The following is a 9,661-nucleotide window of genomic DNA, read 5'->3' on the forward strand; positions in this document are numbered from 1 at the left end:
ACCTAGGACAGCAGGGGCAGGGGCCCCAGCATAGGGGGCCCTGGGCCCGAGTCCACTGACTGTGTGACATGCACATCAAGTGTTGGTTTAATTCTGCAGACACTCCCCAGCGCCTCCTGTGCATCAGTGTTGGGGACTCGGGGGCCCTCAGGTGCTCCGGTGAAGCTGAGGCACTGTCCCCAAACAAGAGCCCCTTGCTAGCTGAGAGGGGCCCTCCAACTCAGGGGGAGGCGGGCAGGACCTCCTGCACAGGCACCCTACGGAGAGGGTGACTGAGCCCTGAGTTCAGGGCCTGGGGAGGCGCCCGTGCGGTAGGTCGGCCCCTTGTGGCGGGGTTGGGGGGATCCTGCATGTGTGGGGAAGGCCCAGAGCCCTGCTGACTCCACAGGCTTCTAAGTATTCCTCCTCTGACCTCCAGGCCGGCTTCTGGGAACTTCCAGTCTGAGGGATGGGAAAAGAAGAGGTGGGGCGGGCAGCCATGCTGGGTAGGGGACCCCAGTCTTGGACTCTGGCTGGCTCTGAACACCTTGGGGCCATGCCCACCTGTCCAGTCTGGAGGAGCCACTGGAGAGACCATAGGATGTTGATGCCTCCGGAGCCTCCGTTGGCCCAGTTGGGGGTTGGGGGCTCTGGGGATGTGTGAGCGATGTCCCTCTCAGCAAGTCTGGCCTCCTTGCAGCCTCAGAGTAGATGCTGAGGGCCTGCAGTTCCCATGTGAGGGTCGTGGGGTGAAAGTCTGAGGAGCTCCTCTCTCCTGTCTGGGGGGTGTCTCCTTTCTCCCCACACCTTGCTGGGGTGACAGGGAGGTCCAGAGCACCCCAGATTTTCTGAGGCCTGGGGGCTGGCCTGGCTGGCCAGGTCAGGAAGTGAAGGGCTGGCATGGGGGAGGGAGGGAGAGGTCTGGAAAGTGCATTCCAAGCGGGTGACACAACCTGCGGCCTTGGGGTGGGGCGGGGCCAGGCTGGGCTGTCCTTGGGAAGGTCCCTGGGATCCAGCTCCCCCGGGAGGCAGATAAGAGGGTGGGGCCCAGCTGCACGGGAAGAGGAAATTCCAGGCCTGGACAGCTGCTGCTGTCCTTCAAGGCTGAGTTCAAGTGCCGCCTCCTCCTGGAAGCCTTCTCAGATTCCTCTGCGGCCCCTGGACCAAGGGCACCCTCCTCCAGAGACCCTGGCTTCCCTGGGCTCTGGTCTGGTCAGTCCTGGGCCAGGCCCTCCATGGCTTTGATGCACCACATCTTAGCACACCTCTGCTGTGTGCCCCAGAACCTAAGCAGGGCCTGGCTGGGCCTCCCACACCATTGGAGCTGGGGTGGGCATGTTTCCTGTACCCAAGCCTGGTGGCCAGGCATGGAGGGAGGGGGCATGTGAGCAAGGGACAGGCTGCAGGGCTGGCCAGGGGCTGGCCTGGTCGGTGTGTCCTGACTTGGTTTCCCAGTTTCTCCTGTGCCCAGCGCTGTTGCCAGCCCTGTCAGCAGATTAACTCAGTCTCTACTCCTGATTTCCCTTCAGTGTAGGCAAATCAGCCTCATTTTACAGCCAGGGTTGCTGAGGCCAGTTGTGGGAAAGCCGGGTCCCTGGCAGCCTGGCCCTGGAGGCAATGCGGCCCCTCTCCCACCTTGGCTGTCTGGCTCCTGCCTGGCTGGGGCCACCTGGGAGCTGGGTGGGCCAATGTCTTTTTGGGGCGGGGCCTTCAGGAGAGTGAAAGCCAGATTCACTCGCCCTGGGGTCTCCACTACCGTGAAGGGGTGTGCCCACAGCCCTGAACAAGACCCCTCACCATACCTAGGCCCCCTCAGTCACTGCTTCCCCACTCTGTAGGGCCCCACAGCCCACTTATTGGAAATGAATATGGATGAGTTTAGACCCCTGCAAGTCTCCGGAGGAGGAGAGGCTGGGGGTGCCCAGTGGTGACAGAACTCCCAGGCACTGGCACTGGCTCATTTCATCCTCACCAAAGCGCTAAGTCAAGGGTGGCTGCCAGCCTCCAGGTGGGCCCCAGTGGTTCCACCTCCGGGTGTCTGTGCCCTCCTGTAGCCCCTCCTGCAATGACAGGGCCCATGCTGGAGTGGGGCTTTCAGGAGTGATCAGAGAAGACACCGTGGCTTTGGCCTTGCCGTTTGGGCCACTGGCTCCCAGGGAAGCCAGCCACCATGCTGTGAGGACAGTCGAGCAGCTGCAGGGTGAGAAAGTGACACCTCCTGATGACCATGTCCTGGCCCACAGGATCCCGGGGAAGCTGTTTCTGAATTCCTGACCTACAGACACCATGAAGTCACGAATGTGTTTTGTTTTGATTTTGAGACAGGGTCTTGCTCTGTTGCCCAGGCTGGAGTCCAATGGTGCAATCACCGCTCACTGCAGCCTCAGCCTCCCGGGCCCAAGCACCCTTCCCACCTCCTCCTCCCAAATAGCTGAGACTATAGGCACGCACTACCATGCCTGGCTAACTTGTTAATTTTTTGTAGAATTGAGGTCTCTGTGTGTTGCCCAAGCTGGACTCAACCTCATGGGCTTAAGTGATCTCCTGCCTTGTCCTCCCAAAGTGCTGAGATTACAGGCATGAGCCACGGTGACCGCCATGAATCTTTCGGCACCATGTGGGTTGAGCCTCTCCGTTTGGAGGTAGCTTATTAGGCAGCAGTAGAGAACCATGGCGGCCAATGTTACCACTTCTGGTATACTGAGGACAAGGGTGGATGCACAGCTCATCCAGGAACAGGCCGGAAAGAGACTCTGCATCGGGGGCATCAGTGCTGAGTGCCCCTCATCCGTGGGACCTCATGGCCTCTCTGGAATTCTGGGTCCTCTGCTGGAGGCTCTGGGTGACACCCTGTGGTTCCTGGAGGCCCCTCCAGCCTGGTTTCACACAGAACCTCGCTGATGGGCCAGAAGACCATGATGGCTTTGAAAATCAGGAGAGGACAGTGCTGCCTCCTGGGAGCTCTCCAGGGACCGGGCGGGCCAGCTTGGGCTCAGGCCAGACCTAGCCCCTGCGGTTTGCTAATGGAAAGTGGGTCTGGGCTCTGCCCCCATCAGCTCTTCCAAGAGCCTGGGTGTTGGGGGGACAAAATTATTTATAACCTGTGATCTGCCAGGGAAGTGCTCTGTCACTCAGGGGAGGGCCCCAGACTCGGCAAGGGCGGTGCCTTCAGGAGCCAAGCCCCTCACCTCTCCTGCTGGGGGTGTGTGGGGGAGGTGTTTGGGGGTGTGTGTGTGTGTGTGTGTGTGTGGTGGGGGGGGCTCCTTTTAGCATCCTAAGGTGGATTTCCCCATTCCCTGGGCTTTTTGGGTAAGCATGGAGCAGAGCCGTGGCCTGGCTGGCTTAAGTTTCAAAATTAAGGCTTACTCTTAAGACTGTAGGGAGCAAGGGAGAAGGCTGACAAGAGGCCACAGACAGCTATCCCCAGAGAAGAGGTGGGACTGGACGGAGGCTCTACCTGGTGAGGTTTGGGAGAGGCTCAAAGGTTGAGTGAACAGGGTTTCCCCAGACCAGAAGCACTGGGTGAGGGAGAGGGTGCAGGCTGGCTGCCCCTTGCTGGCTGGGGCTGCTGGGAGGGGGTATCGTTGCCTGGGGGATGAGGCTGGGGCTGGGGCTGTGGGTCTGGGGCTCTGTTTGGGTCATATTGAAGTCAGCTTACCCATGCAGAGGTGTTGAGCAGAGCTGGACCTGAGTCCAGTTGTCAGGACAGAGGTGACATTGCCCCTGCGAGAAGAGAAGACAGCTAAGAGTGAGCCCTGGACTCTCCAGGGTGGAGAGGAGGAGCCGGGCCAGGCTCGGTGGCTCACGCCTGTAATCTCAACACTTTGGGAGGCCTAGGCGGGAGGATCACTTGAGCCCAGGAATTTGAGACCAGCTTGGGGAACACAATGAGGCCCTGACTCTACAAAGCATTCACAAATTAGTCAGGTGCAGTGGTGTGCACCAGTAGTCCCAGCTACTTGGGGGGCTGAGGCGGGAGCATCACCTAGCCTGGGCAACAGAGCGAGACCTTTTCTCACAAGATAAAAAGAGAAAAATAAAGAAAAGAGGAGGAAGCCAGGAAGGGAGGGAGTGGCTGCGGTTGACTCCAGAAAACAGGGCCAGGGGTCCTCGAACAGGAGAAGAAGGCACATCAGGAGCAGGTGTGAAATGCAGTGACATCAAGTCAGATAAGGGAAGAGAACTGACAAGAGGGGTCAGCGCCGGGGATGTGGAGCTCTTCACCATGGGGGGTCAGTGGGTTGGACGGCAGTTCAGGAGTGGCCATCTCAGCCCCCTGGCCAAGGACTGCATTCTGAGAAAGAGCTTTATCTATCTTACCAGTAAGCAGAGGGGGCTGGTTCTCGCTTTCTTTTCTTTTCTTTTTTTCTTTGAGTTGGAGTCTTGCTCTGTCGCCCAGGCTGGAGTGCAATGGAATGATCTCAGCTCACTACAGCCTCCACCTCCTGGGTTCAAGTCATTCTCCTGCCTCAGTCTCCTGGGTAGCTAGGATTACAAGTGTGTGCCACCATGCCTGGCTAATTTTTGTATTTTAGTAGAGACAGGGTTACACCATGTTGATCAGTCTGGTCTCGAATTCCTGACCTTGTGATCCGCCCACCTTGGCCTCCCAAAGTGCTGGGATTACAGGCATGAGCCACCGCGCCCAGCCTGGTTCTCACTCTTTCTTGCTGACATGAACCAGGGTTCTCCAGCTTCTCCTGGCAGCCATCTGGTCACCATGAGGGAACCCAAGAGGAGCATGGAGACGTGGAGCTGGACCCTTGATCAGACCTCTCCTGAATCCCACATCTGGGCTTCTCAGTAAGATCCCTGTGTTTAGGCTGAGTTTCTATTTCCTGGAGCTGAACGCATCGGCTGAGATAGGCAGATTATCCAACAGGCAGTTTAAGCTTCTGGTTCATTGTGTTTGTCACCCATCACCACCTTCTAGATGGCCAGTCCTGTGAGGGTGGGACACGTCCCTGCTGTGTCCCCTGACTAGAACAGGGTACACACATAGTACACAGTAGTTGCAAAATAAATACTGTTGACTGTAGCTGGGTGCAGTGGCTCACCCCTATAATCCCAGCACTTTGGGAAGCTGAGGTGGGAGGATCGCTTGAGGCCAAAAATTCAAGACCAGCCTGGGCAACTTAGCAAGATCCTGTTGCTAAAAAACTTAAAAAGAAAATACTATTGAATGGAAGCATCTTAAGTCATATCAAAGCAAGGGGAGAGAGAGACAGAGACAGAGAGAGAGCTCTGGGGAGAGACGGAGAGAGAGAGATGGAGAGATGTCAAGGACAGAGACAGAGAGAAACAGAAGGGGGAGAGAGAGAAACATGGGGAGAGATGAAGAGAGAGAGAGACAGAGCGGGGAGAGAGACAGAGACAGAAACAGAGATACAGAGATAGAGAGGGGGGAGACAGAGACACAGGCAGTCTCTGATAATCCCATCCAGAAGTTCACGGTCAGCAGACCTAGGGATCATTTCAGCATACACCACAGTTTGCTGTGTGGATTATTTTGGATTTCGAGGGTTATGGGTGCACTGTGATCCTGGCTGCAGCTGAGGGCTTGGAAGGGCTGATTTGTGCTAGGTGGGGTCACCGGGCACCTGCAGTTCAGGAGTGGCTGCCTGCTGTTCAGCCCAACAGGGGAGGCTGTGAAGAGCAGGACGCTGACCTGGCTCCCATCCCACTGGGGCTGGGCGGAATCACTCCTGGCACCTGCTGTATGCCAGGCAGCGGATTTGTGCACCCCTCATTGCATGCAGCCCTCTCCTCCAGGCCAGGACTCGTGCTGGCTGCCCTGGGCTATGCACCAAGCCTGTGGGGAGTAAACAGTCCTAACTATCAGCCATGTGGGCTGCATTCCACCCTATCACCTTTAGGCCATCAGGGCTCAGAGAGGGAAGCAATGTGTCCGAGGTGCAGAGCCAGCCAGGGCACAGCTGATATCTCCCTCCCTCCATCCACATCAGCGCCCAGTGGGACTGGACGTTGTGGGAGCTTGGGGATGTATGCTTTCTGGCATTTACACAAAGGGCAGGGGTCTGCGTGCCCCTCACCTGTGCTGTCCCACCAGAGGGACACCTCTAATTGTTTACGGTAACACCACGACAGGCTCGCCACAGCCCATAGGTGTCCCTTGGGTTACAGCGAGGTGATGATAAGATTTTACGATATACCTTGCTTTCTGCTGTCCAGAAAAAGCCCCAGATTAAAACGGCTTCTTCAGGGGTCCAGATGGGGAGGGACCTCAGAGCTCACGCGCTGCCCACCAAAACCCTCTCCAACAGCTAGGGCCGAGACCCCAAGGAGGAAGGGTGCTCTGAGGTCACTCAGAGGGGAGATTTGAGCCCCAGGTTTCTCCCATCCCATTCCCTAGTGCTCCAGCTAAGTGCTTGCCAGCTAAGTCTGGGGTCACAGGTCGCCAAGGGTCACAGGTCACCCAGGCAGGACAGTATAGGAGTTGCAGCTGGGTGAGGACAGAGAATTCCCCTTGGACGGGCCTGGGAAGGGAGGGTGTGGTGCTCTCTCTGCCTGGAGGGCTGGGGATTATTTCTCACTGGTGGCCCTGGGAGTCCTGGGCACTGTGTCAAGACCTGGCCAATCGGAGCATTCTCCCCGATCATGGTCACTGACCTGGGGCAGCACAAGCCCAGACATAGCTGGTGAGATGCAGCCTTGCAGCTCCAAGAGTCTGGGGGCAGCGAGTGTCTGCGGTCCTGCCACTGTAAAAGGGAGATAAGGGCAGGAGACAGCTCTGAAGACATGGGCCGAGCATCCTGATCCAGCCATGCCTGAAGCTGCTCACTCCTGAGCCTGACAGGTATGTGGACCAATGCATTCTCCTGCTTCCTGGGGCCAGAATGCATTGGGTTCTTGTCATTACAGCCAAGAGTCATGATGTCTAAGGTTAGCCCCAGGTGGGGTGGGCTGTGACTTTCTCTCTTCTGTCTGGAAGCTCACAGATGGAGATGAATAACAGGCAGCTGGATCCTTCTGCACAAGGCTAAGCAGTCAGGCCATTGGCTCCCAACGCAGAGCTTCAGGAACAAGGACGCTGGAGTTCCCCCATCTGGCCTCTCCCCTGAGCTCCCAGGCCAGGCTGCCAGGGGTGCGGACATTGATGGGTCTCCTCACCTGCTCTCTGCTGCAAACTGGAGTTTGACCTTGCACCCGCAGGGCTGACTGGGGAGTCCTGTCTGGTTTAGAACCCCTGCGCACATCAGGTCCTGTTTGGGGGTTAGAGAGATGGTGTCTCCATGTCCCAGTGGTTGGCACTGCACCATATGCCGTCCCATATACTGCAGTGACCTGAACGTGGTCCTGACGGGCACTGGGGAGGAGGACCAGCTCCCCACTGCTCCCTGCGTGGGCTAAGGGAAAAGACCAGGCAGCCACGGAGCTGGCACAGGGATGGGGGCTCCCTCCCTGACTCACCCCGCCCCCCATCTCTCTCACTTCCTCTCTCTCTCACCTCCTCTCTCTCACCTGCTCTTTCTCTCTCACCTCTTTCTCTGTCTCTCCCCTCCTCTCTCTGTCAGTCACCTCCTCTCTCTTTCTCCCACCTCTTCTCTGTCTCTCTCACCTCTTCTCTCTCACCTCCCCTTTCTCTCTCACCTCTTTCTGTCTCTCTAACTTCTTTCTCTTTCTCACCTCTTTCTCTGTGTCTCTCACCTCCTCTCTCTCTCACCTCTCCCCTACCTCTCTCACCTCCTCTCTTTCTCAACTTCTCTCTGTCTCTCTCTCACCCCATCTTCTCTCTCTGTTTCACCCCACTCCGGGTTCACTCCTCCCTCACCTCCTCTCTCTGTTTTACCCCCTGCCTCGGGCTCACCTCCCCACTCACCTCCTTTTCCCCCTCTTTCCTCGTCTCCTTCATTTTGCTGTCTCCCTCCCACCTCTCCAATCCTTTTTCCTCAGCATGGTTTGGTGCCCACCCCCAGGTGTTTGGAGTCTGTTTTGCAAGAAAGCCGTTTGCTCCCACACCTTACTTGGCTCCCAAGGAAGCAATCTCTTTCAGCCAGGAAGAGGAGTCACCCAGACCCTCTGGCCTCCCCTAGAGGCTGGCCCACCGAGCTATGGCACCGTCACAGGACAGCCACGCCCCAATCAACCGACCCACCGAGCCCCGCCTGCCCCTGCAGGGCCCCGCTCCCAGAGCTTCGGGAACACGGGCCAGGCTGGTGGCAAGTCTGCAGGGGCCTGGGAGTCTTCAGCACCACTTATGGTTTCCCCATCACAGCAGCACTGCAATGGAAGTCATCACATCCCAGACGGGGAAACAGGCTCAGGGCCGCAGTGTGAGTTGCTTGAGGGCACGCAGTCAGCAGGAGGTGAACTCTGAAGCCCAACTCCGCCGGCCCAGAAATGGTGGTGGGGGCAGCGTTCAGAGGGCACCCGGGGTCCTGAGCCGGGCAGGACCTGCCAGGTAGGCAGCCCGCCAGAGCCACGGTTTCTCACGCCCCAGCGCCTCTTATAAAGCAGAAGCAATGGTGTTTCTTAGAGAAGTAACAGGAACACATCACAGAGCATCCGCACACTAGGTGCAGAGGAAATGTGAGAATCAGACCCGTGCTCTGAAGCCTCGGTGGGCAACCTCGTGTCCTGCGCAGAGGACAGGAGAGCACCAGGCGAGGGAGTGGAGAAGAACAGCATGTGGAAGCTATAAGCCCAGCGCTAGGAGGCTGTCTTTCTGTCCACCCATGATTGGAGCCTCGATTTCCAACAGTAGGAGAAGGGGTAAGAAAACAAGGGCCATTTGTGCCTGGGATCTTACTTTATTTTACGTATTTTTTGGCATCTTGATCTGGGAGCACCTGGGATCTTAGGTTGTTTCCAGTTGTTACATTTTAAATTATGCTGCTCTGAGCTCTTGGAGCAAATTTATCATTTTCTTAGGCTGGGTGCCCGGATGTGGGATTACAGGGTCAGGGGCCATGGCCACACTGATGGCTCCTGGTGCCAAGTTGCCACCAGGCTGGCCTGCAACTGACAGAAGCTCAGAAAGTAGCCTGTGCTCCAGGCCTCCCCCAAGGGGAGCCCGTGGTTGGTGGTGAAGGTAAACGTCCTCCTGTGTTTCTTGCCAGCTGTGATTCTCTCGTGTATTGTCAGCAGTTTTCTGAGCATGAGCAGAGACCCCGATAGATAAATGTGCTTTAAAAATTTGGCAAATATATCACTCTATATATACAGATAAGAACACAGGGACAATGGAAATTAAATGTAACACAAAACTGAAGAATTCCATTTGTTTAGGTTTTAAAATTTTTACTAGGTCTTTTGATTGTCTATACTGTCAAAGCCAATGGTCTTTTCTTTTTAACTGAAAACATGAAACATAACACTCCTTCTAGTCTTGTATTTGGAATTTGCCCTATGCCTTCTAAGTTCTGAAAGTTCTCTCCATTTTAGAGATTTGATAAATTATTGGAAAACTAGGAAATAGGAATTAGTGCTTTTTTAAAAACCACTTTTTATTTTGAAAACTTCAATTTTACAGAAAAGTCACAGGAATAGTATAATGAACAGCTATATACCCTTCACCTCATTCACCAGGTGTCCCCATTTTATCTCTCATTTCTATCCATGTCTATCTCTACATTCATCTACCTATATCTATAACTCTACCGTCTATCCATCCATCCACCCATCTATCAACTATCCATCCATCCACCCATCTATCATATAT

This window comes from Sapajus apella, unplaced genomic scaffold (genome assembly GCF_009761245.1).
Source record: "Sapajus apella isolate SASKATOON/1434 unplaced genomic scaffold, GSC_monkey_1.0 scaffold112, whole genome shotgun sequence".
Classification (NCBI taxonomy): domain Eukaryota; kingdom Metazoa; phylum Chordata; class Mammalia; order Primates; family Cebidae; genus Sapajus; species Sapajus apella.